The sequence below is a fragment of the Elephantulus edwardii genome, unplaced genomic scaffold (assembly GCF_000299155.1).
Source record: "Elephantulus edwardii isolate Elephantulus edwardi_28Jun2011 unplaced genomic scaffold, EleEdw1.0 scaffold00006, whole genome shotgun sequence".
NCBI classification, from domain to species: domain Eukaryota; kingdom Metazoa; phylum Chordata; class Mammalia; order Macroscelidea; family Macroscelididae; genus Elephantulus; species Elephantulus edwardii.
Genome location: NW_006399756.1, coordinates 18,982,716 through 19,005,983, shown reverse-complemented (window position 1 = coordinate 19,005,983; position 23,268 = coordinate 18,982,716). Strand labels below are relative to the sequence as shown.

Genomic DNA, 23,268 nt, shown 5'->3' with positions numbered 1-23,268 from the left:
GTGTCGGAGACAGTGCGATTGGCACAGGACAGAGCAGAGTTTAGGGCTGTTGTACATAGGGTCGCTAGGAGTTGCAAGCCACTTGACTTCACATAACAACAACAACAACAACCAATAGGAAACATGCAGCAAAGTCCTCTTTATGCCTAGAAGGACTATTATCAGGTGACTGTCACATGATCTACAAGAGCATGAGCCCCCAGGAGGAGCAGGTGTGCCGTCCATTAGAGCAGCACCTCTGTCATCAGAGGCCGCTGGTTGAGCTTGGAGCATGAGAACCCAAGCTGCCAGCCACACTGGCACTGTTGGCACATATCTGCTTTGCGATTTGGTGCATTGGGTAACTGCCAATGGATGCAGGCAGCCACAGCAACTGGGTTGGTGTAGGGTGGTAATAGAGTTCTTTTCTAGCCCTCGGACACGAGGCAGAAGGCCCACCCCTGTTCTCTGAGAAAGTCTGGTGGGAAATGCAGGACTAAAGTCTTTCTCCCATTGTAGTTCCCCATCCAGCAGAGTCACTCATCCAGTTCCTGCCTAGACTCATTCAATGGGCGTGAGTGAGGTCACCCGAAGCCCTGCATCTTCAACCACTACCCCACAAGTCCTTCACTCAGCATTAGCCCTCAGCCCGAAGGACCAGGGTTCTCCACTAGTGAGCTTTGCACGCCTCTTCACTTGCTCCTTTCTTTCCCGCACTTACCTGTGTTCCCAAACCTCCCACCTGCTTCACTACACCTTCACCTTCGAGCTCATCGCTCACTTCATTTCACTCCAGAACTGCAAGGAGTTCCTGTCAATCCCTTGAAATTGAGTTCCTCTCACTCCTGTGTCTGACTGAGAGTGGCTGAGTATCCTCGGAACACTGCTTTATCTCACTCCCCTCGGCTGTTTCCAGTCTCTCTCCTTTTCCAATTGGGACGTAATACATTTTTTTTTTATGTTCTCATTTGGTGCTTAGCCTTCCAGGATTAATGCCTGTATGTGTTTCGTTCAGGTATTACTGTTAATTAAGATGTTAAGTTCTAAGGTGGAAGAACTGGACTGGGTGGAGTGTGTCACCAGTACACCCTCTCCAACAGTAAATTGTTACAAGGTTGGGAACCAGTCTGCTAACCCACCAGCAACTCTAAATTCGCATATGCATCTAAAATTGATCAGGCACCTCATTAGCAAAAGAACTTTCCTCAGCTCATCAGTCTGCTGTAGGTGTAACTCTAATTTTTGTGGCTGCAACACCATAACCAATCAACTCACTTTAGAGTCTCTAGAAAATAGTGAATCTCATGAATGTGGAAACCTGCAAAGGCCAAGGAACTGCTGTATTTTGAAGTGGAATGCCAGGGCAGAAATCAATTTACATGAGGCAATAAAGCAATGGTACAAGAGGGAAAAGGAAAAGTTGGAGAAAGCCGCAGGTTCCCTTCTCTTTCGTGTGATACGGAGGGATGTTAGTTTTTTAAGTAATTGCAATGGGGATATGGAGGAATTGATTTCTGAAGTCTGTAGTTTTAACGCTTCCTAGAAGTGCTAATAATGTATGAAGTTATGCATAATAATTTACTGTAGTACTCTCAAGGAAAGGACATTGTCTTCTGGTGACTTGCCTCATTATGGCACAGGAAAGGCAAATAAATAAAAATTAACATGGCCAAGAGATAATTGCATATCATATTAAAGCCTATGCGAAGAGCAAGATCCAAATTGTGAACTAATGTCTCTTGATAAAGGAAGATACAGAAGTGAGAGGTATTTCAACACAATTTATTGTGCCAAAAAATACATATAATCTAATTTTTTAAAAACCTAGTTCTGTATCATTAGCTTTATATCAGAAGATAATTCATTAGCTCAGTTCAATACATGCAATAGAGCACTGTTGATCAGCAATACCTGGGAAATACTGCATGCCCCCGTAGGGTCCATGAGTATAAATCCTGGTCAACTTTCACTGGTATACTGGTATAACTGAGTGACACGTACCAAATAATCTTTCTAGTCTTGCCCATAGAAGGAAGGTTGGGATAGGACAAAGGGCAAGAGTGGAAGAACCCCTTGCTTGTGTGGAAGTGTTTGCTTCTGTGAACACAGAAGGTAGAAATAGATGGTGAGTGAATCTTTCAAAAAGTTTCTCTTTTAGGATTCTCCCAACACCAGGTGCATATTAACATTTTCTGATTCTATAATATCAGATATTTTCAGAGGGACAAAGATGAAAGGAGTGCTAAGAAACTGGAAATACTTTGACCAAAGAAGAGGCTGATTTTTCATTTTTTTTATAATTCTATATGAAATCAAAACAGTAGTAAGCTTTTCTTGTTATCCCAGCAATTACTCACTCAAGTCAAACTCCTTCAGTGAAATAAATACATGTTCAAATGGCACTCCTTTTCAAAGGCTCTAACTAGCACAGGAAGAAATTTCTCATCTTATACCAAAGGAGAATCAGGTGGATTAACCCTCTGCCTTTTGGTTACCCACTTGACCACAAGAGTTCACTATCAGAGAGTAAAACTACTACTAAGGACATAACTTATGGTATCATAATAATAAAATTTTATAATCAAATTTTCTCCAGGCAAGGGGAAAAGACAATAAATCATTTCTAAGAATTGTCTCTATTTTAAAACTATTCAACAAATCGATTAATACAAGGTATTTTGGACTTATATGACCTTGTGATTTAAAGCACTAATTAAGAAGACGCCACTTAATTATGGCTTTCTATAAGACATACATTTCCACTGCTTGCTTTACCTTCAATTTATACTCCCTCAAACTCAAAGACAGATGCAGATGACATTTGTAGATGGTACCTAATATAATTTCCAGAAAATGAAGCATTTCGTCTAATTACATTTACAGCTCTGTTGAAAAATCATAGATGGCACAGCCATTTTTCTTATATTTACAGTTCAATTAAGTAGATCACTGATAATGTTCCTAGAAAGGGATTTATTTCCAATTATAGTCCAACCTCCATTAGATTCAGGAAAGTTTTGCTATAAACAGCAACAGTTATCCCAACAGTATATTGAACAATTATTTATAGACCTGATGACCAGTGGTTAAACATCCCTCTGATAACCAAAGTTTGGTTGCTTGAACTCACCAGCTGTTCTACAAAGAAAGAAGTAGCAGATCTGTAAATATGTACAGGTTTAGAACCATATGGGGTAGTTTTGCTCTGTCCTACAGGGAAACTATGTGTCCAGCTAAACTTAAACCAACAAGTCTGATTGGAGCCTTAGTGATAATGGGTTATGAAGTTGACTGATAACTGAAAGGTTTATGGTTCAAATCCACCAATTTCTCAAATGAAGAAAGATGTGGAAAGTATAAAACTTGATAACTATGAATTCTATGAGGATGACTGTGAGTTGGAATTGAGCAACAGCAATGTAGATTTTTTCCAGTTCTCTATTCTTTTGCATATTTTTAATAGATTAATATTTAATAAATTTGACTTTTAAAAAATATATAGTTGTGTTATTTGAAAATTTAAAACTGAAAAAACAAGTTTACATTTACTAGCCTGAAAAGATTGAGCATTTGGGATTCTATGAGAAGGACTTGTTATACTTTCATCCTCTTCTGTACAGATTACCACTTGGATATTCACTAAGGTTCTAAGATCCAAATTACCACTTAGAATATCCACTCTAAATCACAGCAATAAAATGTAGCCAATTTCTTTTTTAACTGATTAAGACACCACAAGAAATTGCAAAATGGCTCCAATCTCCCTTCACAACTTTTATTCCATGCATGCTTTAAACAGAGCTATTATAGCACTCTTCTTGGAACTAACACGCCCTGGTTTCACAACAGGTAAACTCTGGACTGCTATCCAAAACACAGGTAACCCACCCAGGCCTCTGAGAGAGAAAGAGTTGGTGAACTTTTACTATGAAGATTACAGACCAGAAAACCCTATAAAGTAGTTCTCTGTCACACAAAGTCACTATGAGTTGGAATCGATGGCATCCATCATCAATGGCACCTCAGTTCTAGGAATTGAGAAACTAAAGCTATCGCTATCTTTACCACACTTAGTTTGGTTAAACATTACCTTCCTAGGCGTAAGAGTCATTCAGAATATCTTGGGGCTTCAAATCACAGTTATGAACTACTGAGTCCTTACCCTATGCCAGGCACTTTACAGATTATTTCATTTCCTTTTAGGAAGAATTCTATGAGCAGAGGGCTATAATCTCTGAAGTTGCACAAGCAGGTCAAACAACTGAAAATGGTATAGCTTGGGTCAGGAACACTCTAGTCCTCAAACTCATATCCTAGCTCTTTGGGACTTCCAAGAGGTCCTGACAGTAAAATTCTCCCAATGCAATAATATGTCATTTGATTTCTTGCCATACTTTCACGGCTGTTGATGGTGGGTCCAAGCAAAATGAAATTTTGACAACAACATCAATCTTTTCTCAATTAATCATTACGTTTCCTCCATTTACTGTTTATCATGATGATATTTATCAGTCAAGTAGTGGGGATTTTTTTTTCCTTTGTGTTGGGGTATAACTCATACTGAAAGTTGTATCTTCTTCAGTAGGTGCTTCAAGTCCTTGTCACTTCCACAAGCAAGCTTGTGTCGTTTGCATATTGTAGGCTGTTGATGAGTCTTTATTCAATCTTAATGCCACATTCTTGCTCATATAGTCCAGCTTCTTGGACTATTTTCTCAGTATATGAATTGAATAGGTGTGGTGAAATTGTACAACCCTGACGTACATCCTTACTGATTTTGAACCATGCAATATTCTTTTGCTCATTTTGAATACTTGAAACTGAAAAAATAAACATGTTGCTGGAACTGCCACAGCAAGAAAACCCACCAACATAGAATAAAACTGGACCAATACAACAAAATTGAGTTATAACAATATTATTGAACCCCTACACCAGCTGTTCATGAAGACACTGAATCTCTGTTTTATCTGCATAAGACAACTGAAGCTGAAACCTCAGTGCAAAACAATACAGTCCCAAATGGTAAGCTCCTAAAACATTTGTTTCTTCATGGTGTAACAACCCTGTGTGCTAATTGAAATTCTTTATTTCACACAGGAGAAATCAAACCTACTGAAGCACAAAATATATATATTGGAAGGTTATTGAGTAGCCAGAAAAATCAATGGGAAGCTTAAAGCCAAGCAAGATTGGCTGGATAGTATCTGATCAGGGTCAAACCATACCCAGAATCTAACTAAAACCCCTGGTCACCATTACTGGGAATAGATACCATCACCCACACATTTCTGTCCTTGTACCTTGATCAAAATGCTAGTCAAAGTCCTAAGCAGAAGTAGCTTATAGTTTGAGCTAGACTCATAAAGCCTCCTTGGCTGTCCAATAAACAGAAGGCTGGTCCACTAAATTCCATGAAGGGAAGCAGAGCTGCCTACTAAGATGGGCACAGTGGGTGATTCTCCAAGCATTAGAAAGATACTGAGTTGTTACATCTTTTTCACTGAATTTGTCAATTATTTCATTTTACTTAAATCCACAACAAACACTCATAGTACCAACAGTGTAGAAATCAAAAGAAGCATTGGGAAAGTCTGCTAATAAGGATCTTTCCAAAGGGTTGAAGAATAGTGATGTCAGTTTAAAGACTAAAGTGTGCCTGATCCATCTTTTTTTAAATTGTTTCCTATGCATCTGAAAGTTGGACAATGAGTAAGGATGACAGAAGAATTGATGTCTTTGAATTATAGTGTTGGAGAAAAGCGCTGAATATGGATGAACAAAAGAACAAACACGTCTGTCTGAGGAAGTGCAACCAGGGTGCATCTTAGAGGCAAGAATGGTAAAACCTCATCTCACATACTTTGTCCATGTTATCAAGAGGGACCAGTCCTTAGAATAAAACATCAAACTGGGAAAGGTGAAGGTTCCGAGAAAGAGAGGAAGACCCTCAACAAGATGGACTGACTGTAACATGGGCTCAAACATCAGAGGTCATGAGATTGGTGCTGGATAGGGCAAGGTTCAGATCCATTGTTCGTAGGGTCTCTATGAATCGTAATGGACTTGATGGTAAATAACAACAACAACAATATATCTCTTGCGGGGAGGCCAATGCTCACTTTCCATGAGATAAACAAAATATTCAAATTCAAATAAAAGTGAAAATTCCTTTCTAATATTAATGTGCCCACACTTGGAGTAAAAATTGTTAAACAAATGTTTAAAGACTTTCCATGTGAAAAGAGACCAGTTGTCAGCCTGCCAGACGTACCCATACTCCCCATTGTCACTCTGCAGGTCAAGCAGGCAGACCAACCTTCCAGAAGGATATGTGTGAGTTTCTCATGAATCTGTTCTGATATCAGATAATCTGAGGGCCAGGCCTCCCAAATCTTTATACTCACAGTATACAGCTCGGATCAGAAGTAGCATCATCTGGAAGCTTTTCAGAAATCCTCAGTCCTGCGCCCCACAAACCAGGATCTGTATTTTCAAATCCTCCAGCGCCTGATGTCATGTTTGAGTATGAGATGTGCCGTTCTACAGCCAGGATTGTCTTACCATTGGAAGCACGTGGCGACTTTTTAAAGTATTGATGCCTGACCTTTCCCCCCTGCCCCCGGAGATTCTGTTCTTAATTGTTCCAAGGTGTAGCTGTATCGCAAAGATTTAAAAAAAAAATAAAAAAATTCCCCAGATAGTTAATAAGAAGCCCAGGCTAAGAACTACTTTAAAAGAAGTCATTGCATCCAGCCCAAAACATTCTTGGAATGAAAAATATTACAAAAACTGTGTCACCCCAGGGAGAGATTTCTCAACACTCTCCTACCCAAAACATCACAAAACATCTCCACCTGGTAAAGGTCCAATCTCACAGGGGTTATTTTTTAAAACCAAAGAGCATCAATTGGCCTCTTCTCACAGAGCCACTTAACTAGGTCTTGATGGCTTGTTTCCTACAAGCATTCAAGTAAGATAAAGTGAAGTGACTCTGGTGGACATGGAGTCTGTCTTCTTTCACAGATAAGGAAACCGAGGCCCACAGCAAGGAATGGGTTCGGGAGGGTAGTTGAGGTCTTGAACTCCAGTCTTCCAGTGTCACAGGAAATACCCTTTCTACCCCACACTCGGCCCCTTGAGTGAGTGAAGAGCGTTCAGGAGGAAAGGCTGGTTGATGAATGCCTGGTCAAAAGTTCATCACCAAAATGTTCATTATTAATAACGAGGTTAAAAGCTTCAAAGGCAATCCAGCAGTGTCAGTGGTTCGTATGAAAGCCATTTGTTCAGCTTGTTCTCATCTAATTATGGGTAGGTACAGTAATTGGAAACAGACGATCTCCGAAGGGCAGGATTTCAGGAAATGGAAATCTCTAATACAATTCGGCCTGGGAAGAGTCCACTTCCACCATTGAGTGCAGCTGGGACCATGCCCAGCTGCTCTAGGAGAAGGAAAAGGAGGTGGGGGAAATCAGCTTAGAATCTCAAGCTTCCAAGGTCTTCGAGTTCTACAGTTCCATCTAGAAAGCACAGCATAGGCTCCCTGGTGCCTTTTGTGCTGTTCAGGACATCAGGATCTGTTACTCTTAAGGCTACGCATTGAGTGTGGATGATTGTGGTCTTGTAGTTAGTTACACTCCCTGAACACTCACTGGATGCCAGGTACTCAGCCCTTCACTTACATTCCTCCATCTCATCCTTTCAACATAGGTGGTGATGTTGTTAGATACCCTCAAGTCAGCTCCAACACATGGTATCCAAGAGAATGAAGCACGGTCTCCTCCTGTTCAGCCTCACAATGTCTGCTGGGCCTGGATCCATTGTTGCAGCCAGGACCAATCTGTCTTTGTGGGTCCTCTGTATCTCTAACCCTCTATTTCATCAAGCAGGCTGTCTTCCTACAGGGAGTGACCTCGCATAATAAAAATATAGCCAAAGCATGTGAGAATTCTGACCACAGTCACTTCTCAGGAGCATTCTGGTTGCATTTTTTTTTCCTAAGAGATGTTTCTATCAGGTTGTTCTTGTTGTTAGGAGCTGTCATGTCAAGTATGACTCATAGTGACTGTATAAACAGTAGATCCGAACCCTGTCCTATCCTGTGCCAACCTCACAATCTCTGACACACTCACAGCCATTACTGCGGCTAACAGGCGCGTCTTGAAGAAGGTGTAGCCAGAGTGATCCTGGAAGGAAAGATGGTGAAGCTTCTATCAGGTAACCATCCTGATTTTACAGGGAAAATGGTATTTAAGTGGTTTGAGTAATTTACCAGAAGTCCCACAAACAGAGAAGAGCCAGGATTGGTGTGTAAGTCTTTTGAGACCTCCATGCTGTACTGTTTCCGCTTCCCGCTGCAACAGCCCCCACGTCCAGTCAGGAGTAGCTGGTTTTTTTTGGGGGGGGGGCGGTGAGCAGAAGCACCAGGCTCAGTGGGAACATCAGAATAGGCACCAACGATGAGGAAAGTGGGGGGCTGACCACTGGAAGGATGACAAAGCAGACACAGTGAACAGATGTCAAGTGCTCGGGGAGTGTCAGCCAGGCAGGCTCAGCTGCCCCAGAAGGTGCCAACCTGGGCATCTGCTGCCATGCCAGCTTACAGCAACGGGACCACGGGACCCTCCGCCACCATTAGCACCATCTGGTTCTCCGGTTGCAGAGATTCTGCCACCGTTTGCTGCTGAACGTGAGCTGTGCAGGTCTCAGTGGATGCCATTTAACAAGTTCATGGCTCGCTGGTTCATGAGTTGGATTAGTCAAAGCCCTGTGCTGGAGTGGGTGCCAGGTTTTCCGTAAAGCCAGCTGCAGGTGGTTTCTCACTGTTGCCATTGGCCTTGTTAACAGGAGCTGATCTGGAGATGACCGCTTTCCCATCTGGTGTCCACCAGCTGAGCTGCAGGCAGCTGGGGTCAACTTGACTCTCCTTTCTGTCTTCTTTCTCTGTCCCTCTTTCATTGCTCTCTTTCTCTCTCCCTACATTTCTTATTTCAAGCCATTCTTTCATTAATTCAAAACTGCCTTCCTCATTTTGTTCTTGTTTTCAAACCCTATCTCAAATTCGCTCTAATTCTACTACTCCACCGGCAGGTTTAAAAGGGACAAGCCGGGGCTGTCACCAAGATGACCAAGTCAGGGTCCACCTTCCTAGTCTGGGACTGGATTGCACAGATGTTCAAGGAGGCTAAAGCGATGCTGAGACTTGATGAGGATGAGGCAGTAAGGACCACTTGGAAGATAATGTCATCTGGGCATACAGGTCCTGGCTGTGTTGTCCCCAGTCCTGCCCCTGAGCCCATTCAGGTCTCACAATTTCTCAAGAATTATCTTCTGGTCTCATCTCATGTCAGGTTGAGAAACAGAGTCTATAACAGTGTCCTTTATAAAGGCTCTTTGTTGCTGTTAGGTGCCATTAAGTCAACTACCACTCATAGCGAACCTGTGAACAACAGATCTGAACTGTGTCCTCACCTGTGCCATCCTCCCTGCCTCTCATGTGCTCAAGCCCATTGTACAGCCCATCTTGCTGAAGGTCTTCCTCTCTTTCTTTGACCATCCACCTTTCTCAGCATGATGTCTTTTTCCAAGGACTAGCCCCTCCTGACAACATGCCCAAAGAATGTGAGTATGGAAGACTCATGAAGAAATGATTTGTTCTCTGAGATTTTGGTTTGTATTGTTAAGTGATGTCAAGTCACTCACAGTGATCCTACGTACAACAGAAAGAAACTCTGCCAATCCTCACCACCACTGCCGTGTTCTATCAACTCACCAATCCCTAAAATATAATATAAAAATAAAATCTTTGTGCATTTAATCTCATTTTTTATGATTACTGAGTTCTCTTACTGCAAGGATGGTGTGACTTCATCTCATATACTTGGGGAATGTTATCAGGAAACATCAGTCCCTGGAGAAGAGTATGGTGCTTAGAAAAGCAGAGGGTGAAAGAGAAAGAGGAAGACCCTCAGTTAACATGGATTGGCTCAGTGACTCTAACAGTGAACTTGAACACTGCAGAGACTGTGAGTGTGGCTCAGAATCAGGTACAGTTAGTTTCCTTTTGTTGCATGTAAAGTTACTGTAATTAGGAACTGACTCAATAGCACCTAACAACAACAACAGTCCCATTTTTAAGCATCATACTTTATAAAGTTCATGTTCCAATTATTAATAGAAGTTTGCAACTGTTTCTTCTCATTCTAGGTAATGCCCCATCAGCAACTGAAGGTCTCACAAGCTTTACTCCTTCCATGTCATTAAGCTCTGCTCTACTTGAAGGAGGGATCTCATTCCCACTCATATTTAGAATGCCTTCCATGTCTTGGCAACATATAACACAACGTTCTACGGCTGTTCATAAGGTTTCACTGACTGATGTAACGTTATGGGAGCTGGTCACTGACCTTCTCTAACTTTACGAGGATGAAAAGCAATGACTATCAGCATCAACACCCCAAGGCTGATTTCTATAAAACATGTCTCTACCCTCCAGGGTGTTTTAACAATTCTGACACCTGTGGAATTCTCTACTTGTCTGCTAAATAAAATAACATTTTGCAATGACCGTATATAACTCATAGACAATACTCACAATTATGGGGTTTATTAGGATGTTATTGTTGCAATGAGAGGCTAAGTCAGAACCAACTCAATTGCTGACCCTCCAACATGTTTAGAGGCTGAAAATGACATGGAAGGAGAATGCCTATCTTTTTTTCCAGGAGCACCTGGTAGAGTCCAGCTAACTCCCTTTGCGTGGGCAGTGCAACTCCTTACTACTAAGCCGTGAGATCTGTCTTATTAGGAGAGTATCTGGTTATAGTTCATAATCAGAAGGGACTGAGGATACAATTCTTCTCTCAAGACAGCCTCCTTTCACCAATGCCTACAAGCATGCTTTCCTCTGGCCAATTGGCTTTCTGCGTTATTTCCGTCTCTGCCCTGCTTGGACAAGCATTACAAAGCTCTTTAACTCTGTCAATAGATATGTCCAAGACATTGCACTCTTCTTCTGCCTCAGTACAAGAGCGTTCAGTTTTCTTACTCTGTGGACCAAGAGTCCACTGTCTCCAGTTCTCTCCTGCCATATCTCTGCCACTATTTCTCACCATTCTTTGTCATATCAATGAGGTGTTATTTCTCTTCCTTCTGTCTGTATGTATGTCTGTCTGTCTCTCTGTCTCTCTCCCCTTCTGTCTTCTGGGTTAATGAGATCAAACATAAGATCTTGGGTCCAAAGGACATGGTCCACTAATAGCTCATTTTTCTTTATGATAGTGATGCCCCCTTTCCACATCTTGGATGACTAATTTAAGTCAAGCACGATGACAAGCCAGATCAATCCTCTTATTAGGATTCCAAACACTTTATTAACATGGCCCCACCCCTAGATGGTACCCTCGCCTTATTCCAGCAAGCTCACCAATCCCCTTGGTCCGCCACAGACACCTCACATTTGCATAATCCTATAGAGTCATGAAGAAGAATGTGGCATCAAGACTGAGGGGAGACTCAACAACCACCTTTATCATACAGATAATACAACTTTGCTTGCAGAAAGTAAAAATATACTTTAAGCACTTATTGCAGAAGATCAAAGACCACAGTCTTCAACATGGATTACATCTCAGCATCAAGAAAACAAAAATTGTCTCCTTTGGACCAATAGGCAACATCACAATAAATGGAGAAAAGATGAAAGTTGACAACGATCTCATTTTATTTGAACCCACAATCAACACTCATGGTAGCAGCTGCCAAGAAATCAAAAGACATGTTGAATGGGGAAAGTGCTAACAGCAATAAAGTCAGTTTCAAGACTAAGGTGTGCCTGATCCAAACCATGGCATTTTCAAGGACTTCTTAAGCTTCTGAAAGTTGGACAATAAATAAGGACGGTAATGCCTTTGAACTGTAGTGTTGGTTAAGAGTATCCATGGACTGCCAAAAGAACAAACAAATCGGTCTTGGAATAGTACAACTAGATACTCCTGAAGGCAAGAATGGTGAAATGTTGTCTCATGTACTTGGGGCATGTGATCAGGAGACAACAGTCCCTGGATAAAGACCCAATACTGGGAAAAGTAATGGGTCAGCAAAGGAGCAGATGACCTTCAAGGACATCTTGATACAATGACTCTACCAATGGTGTCAAACGTGGCAAGGATCTTAAGGGTGGCACCGGATAGGATCACTATGAGTCATAAGCTACTCAGAGACACCTAACACAACAACACACAGTCATCCCGTGGAACAGGCTAAGACTAAAAGGGTCAAATTATTTTCTGCATTTCATTTGCCAATTTTCCAGAAGTAATCCTTCTTCCTCATCTGTCCTGGTCTGAAAAGTTGGCTGAAACCTGTTCACCATGGATGAGCCTGCTGGTACCTAACATAAGTGGCAGAGGTGCCCTCATCACAGCTACCCAACAAACTGACTGGTGATTAGCAGGAGATGAGGGGTCTTTCTACCTCCTGGTAAAACAGACCCCAGTCTCCTCAGCTCTGTGTCCTTACACGCACCAAGGACATGGCTGCTTCCTCAAGATTCAGCTTGAGTTGTTGGCAGCCAAAGTCTTGCCAGAGTACATCTGTGTTTATATAGTCCCTGCACCCCTTCAGGCTGCCTCCACGGCCCACGGCACGAGCCTCATTCCCTGATCAGAGGTAGAAGTGGGAGACAGGTCTTGCTCTCATGAATCATGTTTTCTTTCAGACAGTTTCTCTCTGATTTGAGTTTTTTTTCTTTTGAAACTCAAGAGCTGGGAAGAGAGTTCTTTATCTCTATGCTTCCTGCTATCACGTCCCTCCCCTGAAGCAAGGCATGTAGGACTCTCACTGAGAAACAAAAAAAAAAAAAGGGGGGGGGGGCAAATGAGAGAAAAAAAATAACAACAGTCAGTTAATATTTCAAAATATCCTCCTGCCACAGGCTAAGAGAGTGAAACTCAGAAACAAGTGGCATCTTGCCCAAAACTACAAAGTCATGCTGTGTCAGAACTTGAACCAGAAATCCGCATCCGGAAGCTGAGATTCCACAGAGAATGTAGAGTCCTTCTAAGTGCAGCGGTTCTGAAGCCTGAATGTATATCAGAAGCCCAGAGTCTCAGTCTGGAAGTTGATGTTAACAAGAATATTGGTAGCGAGTTATTTGGTCCATTTTAACAGATAACGAAGCCGAGGATATCCTCTCACAATTATAGTTCTAATTGATCATCTGGCTACTTTCACAAGAAACTATGTCCATTCATGACAGGTTCATGGCCATCCAGATAAGAACGTGACCTGACCCAGGTAACCGCTTTCATTGGCCAGTCTGTTGTCTAACTCCACCCTCTCCATTCAGAGGCAAAATCCTTTGTCATCCTTTATCATTTGTCACCAGTGAACTTGTTCTCCAACAATACTGCAGAAGCCAACACGGGTGGGAAAGACGAGCTTGTGCCCAGTGAGACAGTCATGAGCAAGAAGGCTCTGAATTCAGTCAACATTTGTCAGTCTGACCTGGAATGTGGACCATTGTACGGGCACTCACTCACTGCCGTCAAGTGGGAACTGACTCATGCCTGGCCTCTCACTGGGTTTCTGAGGCTGTAAATCTCACTCACACTCAACGGCACATAACAACAACAATAAATCTCACTCACAGGAGATCACTCATCTTTCTTCCACAACACCACTGGCAGATTCCAGCCACCAGAGGGAGGCACAGCTTTGGGGTTAACAGCGCAACTCCCCATAGAGGGCATTATCAGAGCTTGGCTGTTATGCTGGTGTTTTGTACCAGTGAGTTGAAACCCATAATGCACTCATAGCTGACCCTCCAGGGGGTTTTCAGAGGCAGTAAATCACACAGATGCAAATTGCCCATCCTTCTCTGAGGAGCAGCTGATAGATGGAAAACAAGTGCTTTTGAGATTATAGCCTGTTGGCAAGACATTGTGCTGCAATCTCAAAGGCAAGCAGTTCAAGGCCACCAGCTGCTCTACAGAAAGATGGGCAATCTCCTCCTGTTTGATTTACTGCCTCTGAAAACCCACCAGAGGGTCAGCTATGGGTCAGTTCCCGACTCTACAGCACACAACAACAATAATTAGTTCTTTAGGGAACTCGGTGACCTGGTAGTAAGAGGCTGCCCTGCCAACCCAAAGAAAGGCAGTTTGAATCCACCAGAGAAATGTGGGTAATCTCCTCCCACGCTATTGACAACCTCTGAAAACCCACTGCAGGGTCAGCTATCCGTTCGTTCTTACTTGACAGCACAAAACAACACCACCACAATTCGTTAGTCTTAGAAATGCAATAATAAGCCCTGCTGAAGTAGTGTGACATGTATCTGACTGTTAACTCTACGGTCACTGGTTTAGATACAACTAGTGGGACACAAAGCGGCTCTAGGGTCACAGGGAAGGCCACGGGTCTCTGCCCACTCGAGTCCAAAAGTGACTCTGACAGAGAAAGATGGGCAGTCTCCTCTTATCATTCACAACCTCAGCATTCCCACGACAGAGCTGTTGGAGTTAAGTCACAGAAGTGACCACGTGAAGCAGAGTTCTCAGCCCTGGTGGCATGGTGTGTAATGTATCAATCTGCCAAGTGAAAGCTCAGCAGTTCGAATCCATCAGCCACTTCACAGGACAAAGATAAGGCAGTGTCTTCTGGTCAAGACTTAAAGTCTCAGAACTCTGGAGGGAGGTTTTATTGGATCAGAACCAAGTTGGCAGCAGTTGGTCTTGTTTTGGTTTTCTTTGCTCTGTCTTGGGGCAGGTGCTGCACAGCACACACACAGGGCATGAACTGTCTAATAAGGACTTGGAACAAAAGCCACCGCCTCCCCTTCCCTGCACTGCTGTTCCTTCCCTTACATCTCAGACTCATCAGAGACCCACGTGAGCAGCAGAAGCAGACCTGAAGGCTGCAAGGGCGCCAGTGACCTATCCAGTACTGGTGAAGTTGTCAGAAAAGTTAAACTTTAAAATAAAATAGGACTGTCACCTTTATTATCATTACATAAAAGCTGGGCCAGATCAAGTTCTTTAAATGCCAGCCGGCTTGGGAGCTGGGAGGTGCGCTCGTTTCCACTGATTTGCACCGCACTCACCTGGGGGAGGAGGCCTGGCCTGCAGCCCAGCGCTGACCCTGGGGAGGACGCCTGTCTAACCCTGGGCAGAGCATGTGCCTCTCAGGGCCTCAGGAACCCCATCTGTAAACATGGAGATGGAGCGGATGCTCCCCAAAGACTTTCGGGTCCTGACACTTGATCCTCCTCCGTGGGATGCCCTGCTGTTGACTGGTGCGACTTACCAAGGGTTTCTGGCTGGAAAGGTCTGTAATTCCTGTAAATCAGGCCAGCAGAGCTGTAAATCCCAGCACCAAGGGCACAGAGGGGCCTCCGGCACCAGCTCCAGGCAGCCCTGTCACTTTGCAGAGGATCCTGCACATGGGAACCAGAATCCGCAGTCCTGAAACCAAGACCCAGCCATTCAGAGTTCATCCTGTTCTCTGGACCACACCCCAGACTCTGTCACTGCATCCTATCTGATCTCCCCAAACCCATCGTTATTCTGCACTCTGTCCCCTCTGCTCCTCTGCACAGCTTGGTTCCAAGAAACAACATCGCTGTGATCACTCAATGACTATTTCTATGTCTGTGCTCTTTTTTGTTTAAAAAAAAAAAAAAACCAAAACACCTTTATGAGCTCTGGTGGCCTAGTGGCAAGAAGCTGCACTGCAATCCCAAAGGCACTTGGTTTGAGTCCACAAACTGCTGTGTGGGGGAAGGATAGGAAATTTTCTCCCATGAGATTAACTGCCTCTGAAAACCTGCCTGAGGGTCAGCGATGGGTCTGGTTATGACCCAATCATAAAATTTTAAAAATTAAAAAATTTTAAAACGTGGCATAGTGGTAAGTCATCTGAAGGCACAGTTGAAATCTACCAGCTACTTCAAGGGAGAAAGATGGGCAGTCTCCTTCCATCTGATTTACAGCCCCTGAAAACTTACTGGAGGGTCAGTTGTGAGTCAGTTGAAATTTGAGGGCACATAACAATGATGTGATTTGAGTGAAACTTTACAAAGCAAACTGGTTCTCCATTTAATCATTCATGCAGTTTTATAACATTAATTACAATACCGATGGTGTAATTACCCCTCCCACTTCCTCCCTGTAATTCTCATTTCCATTAATCCTTCTCTCCTACTCCTTCCTGCCTTCTAGGCTTTGTCCTTGGGCAAATGCTGCTCCTTTGACCTTATACCTGGGTCCTTCTAAGGAGTGAGTGTCTTCCTGGGGTTACTGGTCACTTTACAGATCTGCCTGTCCTTGGATGAAATTTGAGTCACTGGAGTGAGTTTTATTGCTGGTTCAAAGGGTTACTGAGGGCTATAGTCTCAAGGGTTCCCCCAGTCTCTGTGGAACTACTAAGCTGGGCCACTTTTTTTACATTTTTTAGTTTTGTTCCACATTTCCCCCTCACTGTGATCCACTTACTGGCCTCAGTGTGAATAGCTGTGACTTCAGGACAGATGTCGGTGTCCTGACGGAACCCAGGATCTGGTGAGGGAACCAGCAGTCTATCACCGTTTGTGTAAAATTATAACTTGACAGAGGAAGCATAAAAGAAATTAAAACAACATGAGGCAGAATGACAGGGGCCTTGACTGTGATTAGAGTAGGACAGGGGAGCAGGGGTGGCTGTTGACCAACTGACATTTGGAGGGAGATGACGGCATGATTTGGAGATGGCAGGTAGGATAGGAAGTACGAGGAAGTCAAGAAGCTGGGACGGAACAGACAGAAGGTCAGGCTTGGGTCCAGTGAGCCCTGCAAATAGCTGTGGATTTTTTTTTTCTAGGTACCAATTTTAAAGCAAGTTATTAAAAGGTTTGGATTAGTCTCCTAGGGCTATCATAACAAATGATACAAACTGAGGGACTTAAAACAGCAGAAACGTATTCCCTTATAGTTGAGGAGGCTAGAAGTTAAACCCCCAGGAGTCAGCTAGGCTGAGCTCCCTATAAAGACAGAGCGGAGGGTTCTTCCAGGCTTCTCCCAGCAGGCCGTGTGCCCCTTGGTTTGGAATGGCGTCATCACTTCCTGACATGGATATCCTCTCTCTCTGTGTCTCTGTGTTCTGTCTTCCCTTTAGAAGGACACTAACTATTGGATTTAAGATCCCCCTTAATTGAGCTTAAAAATAAAGCAGCACTGGTGGTGCAGAAGGGAGCTCTGACGGCCTAGTGGGTAAAGAGTTAAGCTGCCAACACAGAGGCAGGAGGTTGGAAACCACCAGCGATTCCAAGGGAGAAAGAAGGGCCACCTACTCGCGTGTGATTTCCAGCCTCTGCATAACCACTGAGGGTCAGCCAACAGCCAGCGTCAACTCAATGGCAATGAGGGAGAGGTAGTGCAGTGGGTTCAGTGTTGAGCCACTAACTGAAACATCAGTGGTTCGGATCCACTGTCTACTCCTGGAGGAGAAGTATAGCAGTCTACATCCGTAAAACTTACAGCCTCAGTGACCCTGTGCGGCATATCTATTGGATTGCTACAGGTTAAAATTCATTGACGGTAATGGGTTTGGTTTGGGCTTGATTTCAACTCAAACTATGACTTCATCTTATTTCAATGACAATTATTTCAAATACCCTATTTCCAAACAGGTCTTTCCGAACAGTCTATTCTGACTGGCACCAAGACTGGCTTACTACTATTGGGATTGTCGATGGTTCAAACCCACCAGTGGCTTCATGGGAGAAAACTGGGCAGTCCCCTCCCCTTAAGGTCTACAGAGTCAGAAACCAAATGGAGGGTTTTAATGAATCATATCAACTTGATGGCAGTGAGTCGGCAAGGAATTGTGATTGTGTTTTTAAAGAGCAGTTCTCTTCAGAGAGTCTGCTCCCTGTTCCACCAGCTCCATGTGATTCCAGGATGTTGTGCTATTTCTGAGGCCTGAGATGACTACTAACCAGGCAGGGGCGGACCGGGCCAGGCTTGAACACGCACTGGTGACTGCAGACACAGGCCTGCCCCAAAGAGTGTGCTCCTCAGGGAAGCATGTGGCCCTCAGCCTCCCACATTGAAGGCTCTGGTACCGCCTCTGCCCAGAAAGTCCAACTCTTTGGGGAGTGAAAGAAAGAAGGAAACTGAAAACAATGAATCAGCACATCACAGACCAGTTGTTATCAGTGAAAGCAAGGAAAGTGTAGTTGTTGTTTTTATGGAATGCTGTAATTGTGTTGGAGAAGAGTACTGAATATCCCATGGGCTGTCAAAAGAATAAACAAATAGGTCTTGGAGAAAGTACAGCCAGAGTGCCCCTTGGAGGCAAGAATAGCAAAGCTTCATCCCTCATACTTTGGACACGTTGCTAGGAGAGACTATTCTTTAGAAAAGGATATCATATGACGCTTGGAAAGGTGGAGGATCAGCAAAAGAGAAGAAGACCCCGATGAGACGGATTGACACAATGACTGCAGCACTGGGCCAAGTGTATCAGAGATGATGAAGACGGCATAGGACAGGGCAGGGTTCAGGTCTATTGTTCGTAGGGTCACTACGAGTATACTTGATGGCACTTAACAACAACAATAATGTTTAACTAAATAGTTAACTAAGGAGCTTGACTAGTATGTTTGAATGAATGTGATGGTAAAGTTATCTAAAGATCAGTGTCAGAAGTTGAAGAGAGGGTGCAATTTTAGAGCTTGCCATAGGCACTGTTTTGTGTAGATGTGCCTCTAGGAAGGCCACTTGACCTGGGATGAAGGTGGGGCTGGGGTGTCTGTGATCCACAAACATGACCTTGGCTGTCACCCAGAGAATGGACTGGAGTGAGAAAGCAGGAGCCAGTGAGGCATAATGTCACACACCCACACACACACATTCACATACATACATACACTCTCTTTCACACACACACACACACACACACACACTCATGCACACACATACATACATACACTCTCTCACACACACACACTCTCATGCACACACATACACTCACAAACACAACATATTCACACTCACTCACACACAGAGCCCAGCAGGCTGCCTCTGCTTATTTGCTTTAATGCTGATTCTACCAAAAAAAAATCATGCAGAATCTAAGGAAGTCCCCAAGGTACAAGTTCCAGTTTACAAAAATAAATAAATAAATACATACATACATAAATACATAAATAAGTAAGTAAATAAATAAATAAATAATATTGGGGGCGGGGGGAGGGGGGGACAGAGGACAAGCCCTCAGGGATGCAAACAGCAGAAGCCTAAGGCAGCGATTAACTGCAGAATAAATGGCCAGGTTTCTTAAACAAATGTATTTCAAGGAAGAGAAAGGAATAGGAGGGCAGGGGGAGATCAAAGCCCAGGCAAATGGGTGGGATGTTATCTGCATTCTATCCCAACACATCAGCTCTGAAGAGAGAGAGAAGAGCAGTTGGGCACTGACTGCTGACTGGAACCACTACTGATGTTTTCAGGGGTGATAATGGTGCTATGATTATGTTTTTAAAGAGTCATTATCTTTCTGAGCTCACTGCTGAAACATTTATGGCTGAAATGATGTGATGCTGGGGATTCGCTTTGAAACAGCTCAGCAGTGGGGAGTGGGCAGGGAAGAGTGGAGACAAACGTGGTCCTGGAAGCTGGGTGGCTGGGACATAAACTTCGTCATCCTGTTCTCTCCGCTTCGATGCATATCTGGAATTTTCCATGATGGAAAAAAGAGCAATAAGACTTCTGCCCATCAGGGTCCCAGCATGGACCACCTGGAGCCCTTTGGGATCTTCTTGACTCTTACTGAGCCCAGTCTCTTCCTTGTGGGAAGACTCCTGGAGGGTATTTCCACGTAGAGCCAGCAGGGGCTCCATTACTGCCAGTTACTGCTTTGTGTTTTCTGCCTCTTTCCCTCGGAGCATACTCAGTGGTGGATTATCCTTCCGCGGGACTCAGCTCCTTTTTCTCTTCCTCCATGCAGGCTTCCTTGATGACGCCAGCAACAAGGCAGTGCCTCCTCTGGGTGCCCTTCCCCAGCCTACCCCATCAGAGCACCATCATCACCCTGGATCATCTCTGCCGGAAGTGCCTGCTGACTTGCCAGCATCCTTTTATACTAAGCTTGTGTCCGTGACCCCTAGCCAGCAGTAAACTTCAACTACTGTTAGGCTAAAAAGCAACATGGAAGTTGAAGCTCAACTAAAAATCCTGTCAGGATATTTTCCAAAACCAGAACTCAGAAAATCCCATGTCAGGACATTTTCCGAAATCAGAAAATCCTACGTCATGACATTTTTTGAAACCAGAACTCAGAAAATCCTATGTCAGGACATTCCCTAAATCCAGAACTTAGAAAACCCTATGTCAGGACATTTTTCTGAAACCAGAACTCAGAAATCCTATGTCAGGACACTCCCCAGAACCAGTTTCCCAAGACCAGAAACTTTATGCCCCAATGAGCTGCTTCAGTGACCCCATATAATCCCCCTGAGCCCAAGCCTCAAGGCTACTCCCCTTGCTGAGTAACCTGGCACTTTGAGGAGAATTCTACCTCTATCTCAGTGTGGTTCTTGGCTTTGATCCGACACCTTTCAACTATATGTTGGAATTCTGGGCCCAGCACCTTAGTATTCCATTTCCCACCAAGGCTCTGAAAGTTATTATGCAGAAGGCTGCTGTCGGAGTCTCTGCTTTGCTGTGTGGCCCTGGGTAAGAACCTTAACCTCTCTGAGCCTGTCCTTTCCTATACGACCACGGACTTAGTCTCACTGCACACGGAATAGATGTAAATCCACTCGTTGCTCGCTGCCTCCTCCCAGCTTCTGGTAAACCTGCCTTTCTAACACCTCCCCATCTAGGTCATTTCATCTCCTCTCACTTCGGATCATTCCCCCCATGCCCACCTGACAGCCACCAACCTCCCTGCAGCCCACCCCTGCTTTGCCCAGAGTCCTTGAACTCGGCACAAAACTCATCAAAAAGGTTCCAGTTGTGATGGAAACCATCCACAAAGGGCATTTAAGAACCAATATATTCACATTCCCATCGAGTCTGTCACACAGCTCACTTGGTGAGGGATTACTCTGCGTCCTTTTGAAAATCAGGTTGCTGTTGGCCAGACAACAAGCATCATCTTCCTCCTGACAGACGGGAGGAGAAAAGGCAGCCTGGCCCCAGGCTGCTGGCAGACAAGTCCTCCCATGCTAAACCCAGGGTTCTGTGCATGCAGGCAGAGCTTCAAAAGCCCCCTGCCTGGGTTAGTAATGCTGAGAGCTCCGGCGGTGCCCAGGGATTCCAGCTCACACGTCAGGCTGGTTCAGACCCAGGAACAGACCTGGTCCCAAGGCTAAGGCTGCAGGGCATCCCCACGAGGCGGAGAGTCATGGAAGGTCAGTCCTCTGACTCCTGCAGAGCGTGTGACAGGTGGCCCAAGCCTTCAGCCAGGGCATCTGACATAAGGCACCAACCCCCTTTGCTTTCCTGGCCCAGAGAGCCTGGACAAGCCTGCTTTTGAGAATCAGGACCAAGCCCTTGTCATGCAAGTTTCCGAGTCTGAAAGATGGCAGAACCAGGGGCTACTGGGGCCAGGACTATCTCCAGATGCTGTTTGGCTCTGTCGGCTTGGTGCCCACCCATGTGCAGCCACTCTCTTCAGGCTCAGCTCAGTCCTTGACCCACCCACTCCTTCCTGCCCCGCGTGCCACCCTCCACCCCTACCCAACAGCACTCCAGTGCCCATAAGTTTCACGACCCCCCACTGAGTCAGAGTGTCAAAGGGCAGGAACAAATGTGCCCAAAATATCCAAACCCACGGTGGATAGCCAGGCTACAGGACTGAGGAGAACTGCTCCACAAAATTTCCACTATAAATTGTTCTTTTTCTCTGTCATTTTTCTCCCACAGAGCAGGTGGTGGGTTCCAACTCTGCGGTTTGGGTCAGCACTTTGAATATCCATAAACAGGGTAAGGGGAGTGAAATTCTCTTACTCTTGGAAACTGAATCTCCAGGGCTGGGGTTATGGCTACAAGGACACACCCCCTACCCCAGGTTGCCAGCAGGCACACACATGCTCCCTCCTCCAACCCCTCCAACCCTCGGCCCTTCCTTTCAAGCTTCAGAGCCCCAGGGGTCCCAGCAGAAGTAAAGAGGGAGTGTGAGGCAGTGGGTTCCAGTTACCAAAGCATTGCTGAGACCTCCACCTCCCACCCCACACCCTGTGGGAGCCTCAACAACTCGGCCCCACTGAAGGCTGCCGGCGCCCTCCAGCGGTGGAAGAGCAGTTTGTCTCACAGGCTCCACCAGGAGATGTCAGTTGCTGAATTTTCTTGGCTTCCCGCAGGGGGAGAGGCTTGACATCTCAGAGGGTGGCCAAACACTAAGTGAAAGCCCCTTGCCTTCCAACCTCAGCGTCTGTCCCCCTACCCGCTTCAGGGTTCTCCTACCTCCCCACGGATCCCACACGGAGTCCCACACTCTCCCTACACCCTTGCACACCACCCTCTTTTAATCTCATTTTTTACTAAAGTATAAATACAGATAAGGCATCTTTGCCAGAGGAAGTCACTGTTACTGCTGGTAAAGTCATTGCTAGACGTTATCATTGTTGTCAGGCGCCGTCGATCAAGCATTGAGGGGGACTATCTGGGTGGCATGAGATACCCCCCATTCTCTCCTCATGCAGGCAAGCTGGGCCTTACGGCTCCTGACGTTATCAGTACCCAACCTTCTGATGATGGACAATTATCCGATGAGCAGAGGGAACCAGGGCTGTCTTGCTTAAGCCACAGCAGTGAGAATTGGATGGAGACACAGCTCCCTGACTAACCAAGGCACTGTGGTCAAGTCACTGGACTGTGACGAAAAGGTCAGCAGTTCAAAGCCACCAACACCTCTGGGGGAGAAGGAAGGTCCACTTCCAGGAAGCCTGGCACAGGCTGGGGAGCAGTTCTACTGTGTCCTGTAGGGTCTCAGTGAGCTGGAATCAACTCAGCAGCTTGGGGTTTGCGTCCTTTTAGACAAGAGCAAAGGACAGGGCAGGACAAAAGTGAAGAGTTCCCTCCCCTCTGCCCTCAGCCAAGGGTAACGCTGAGGTTACATTTCAAGGGCAGAGGGGTGGCATATACCCAGGAAGATCTGTTTTAGGCATATCTGTTTCTCGTGCATATCTCCCCAAATATTCAATCTTTACAGGGGCCCTGGTGGTCTCATCCAGTGGGGAGTTGCCCTGCCAACCCAAAGGTATTTTAAACCCACCAGCGATTCCGAGGGATGTGATTTACCACC

General features: G+C 44.9%; 1 pseudogene; it reads left to right on the top strand.

Moving 5' to 3' along the window:
- The window catches only part of LOC102865840, a 137,262-nt pseudogene extending 114,453 nt beyond the window's left edge, over positions 1 to 22,809 (top strand).
- The last annotated feature ends 459 nt before the right edge of the window (positions 22,810 to 23,268 follow it).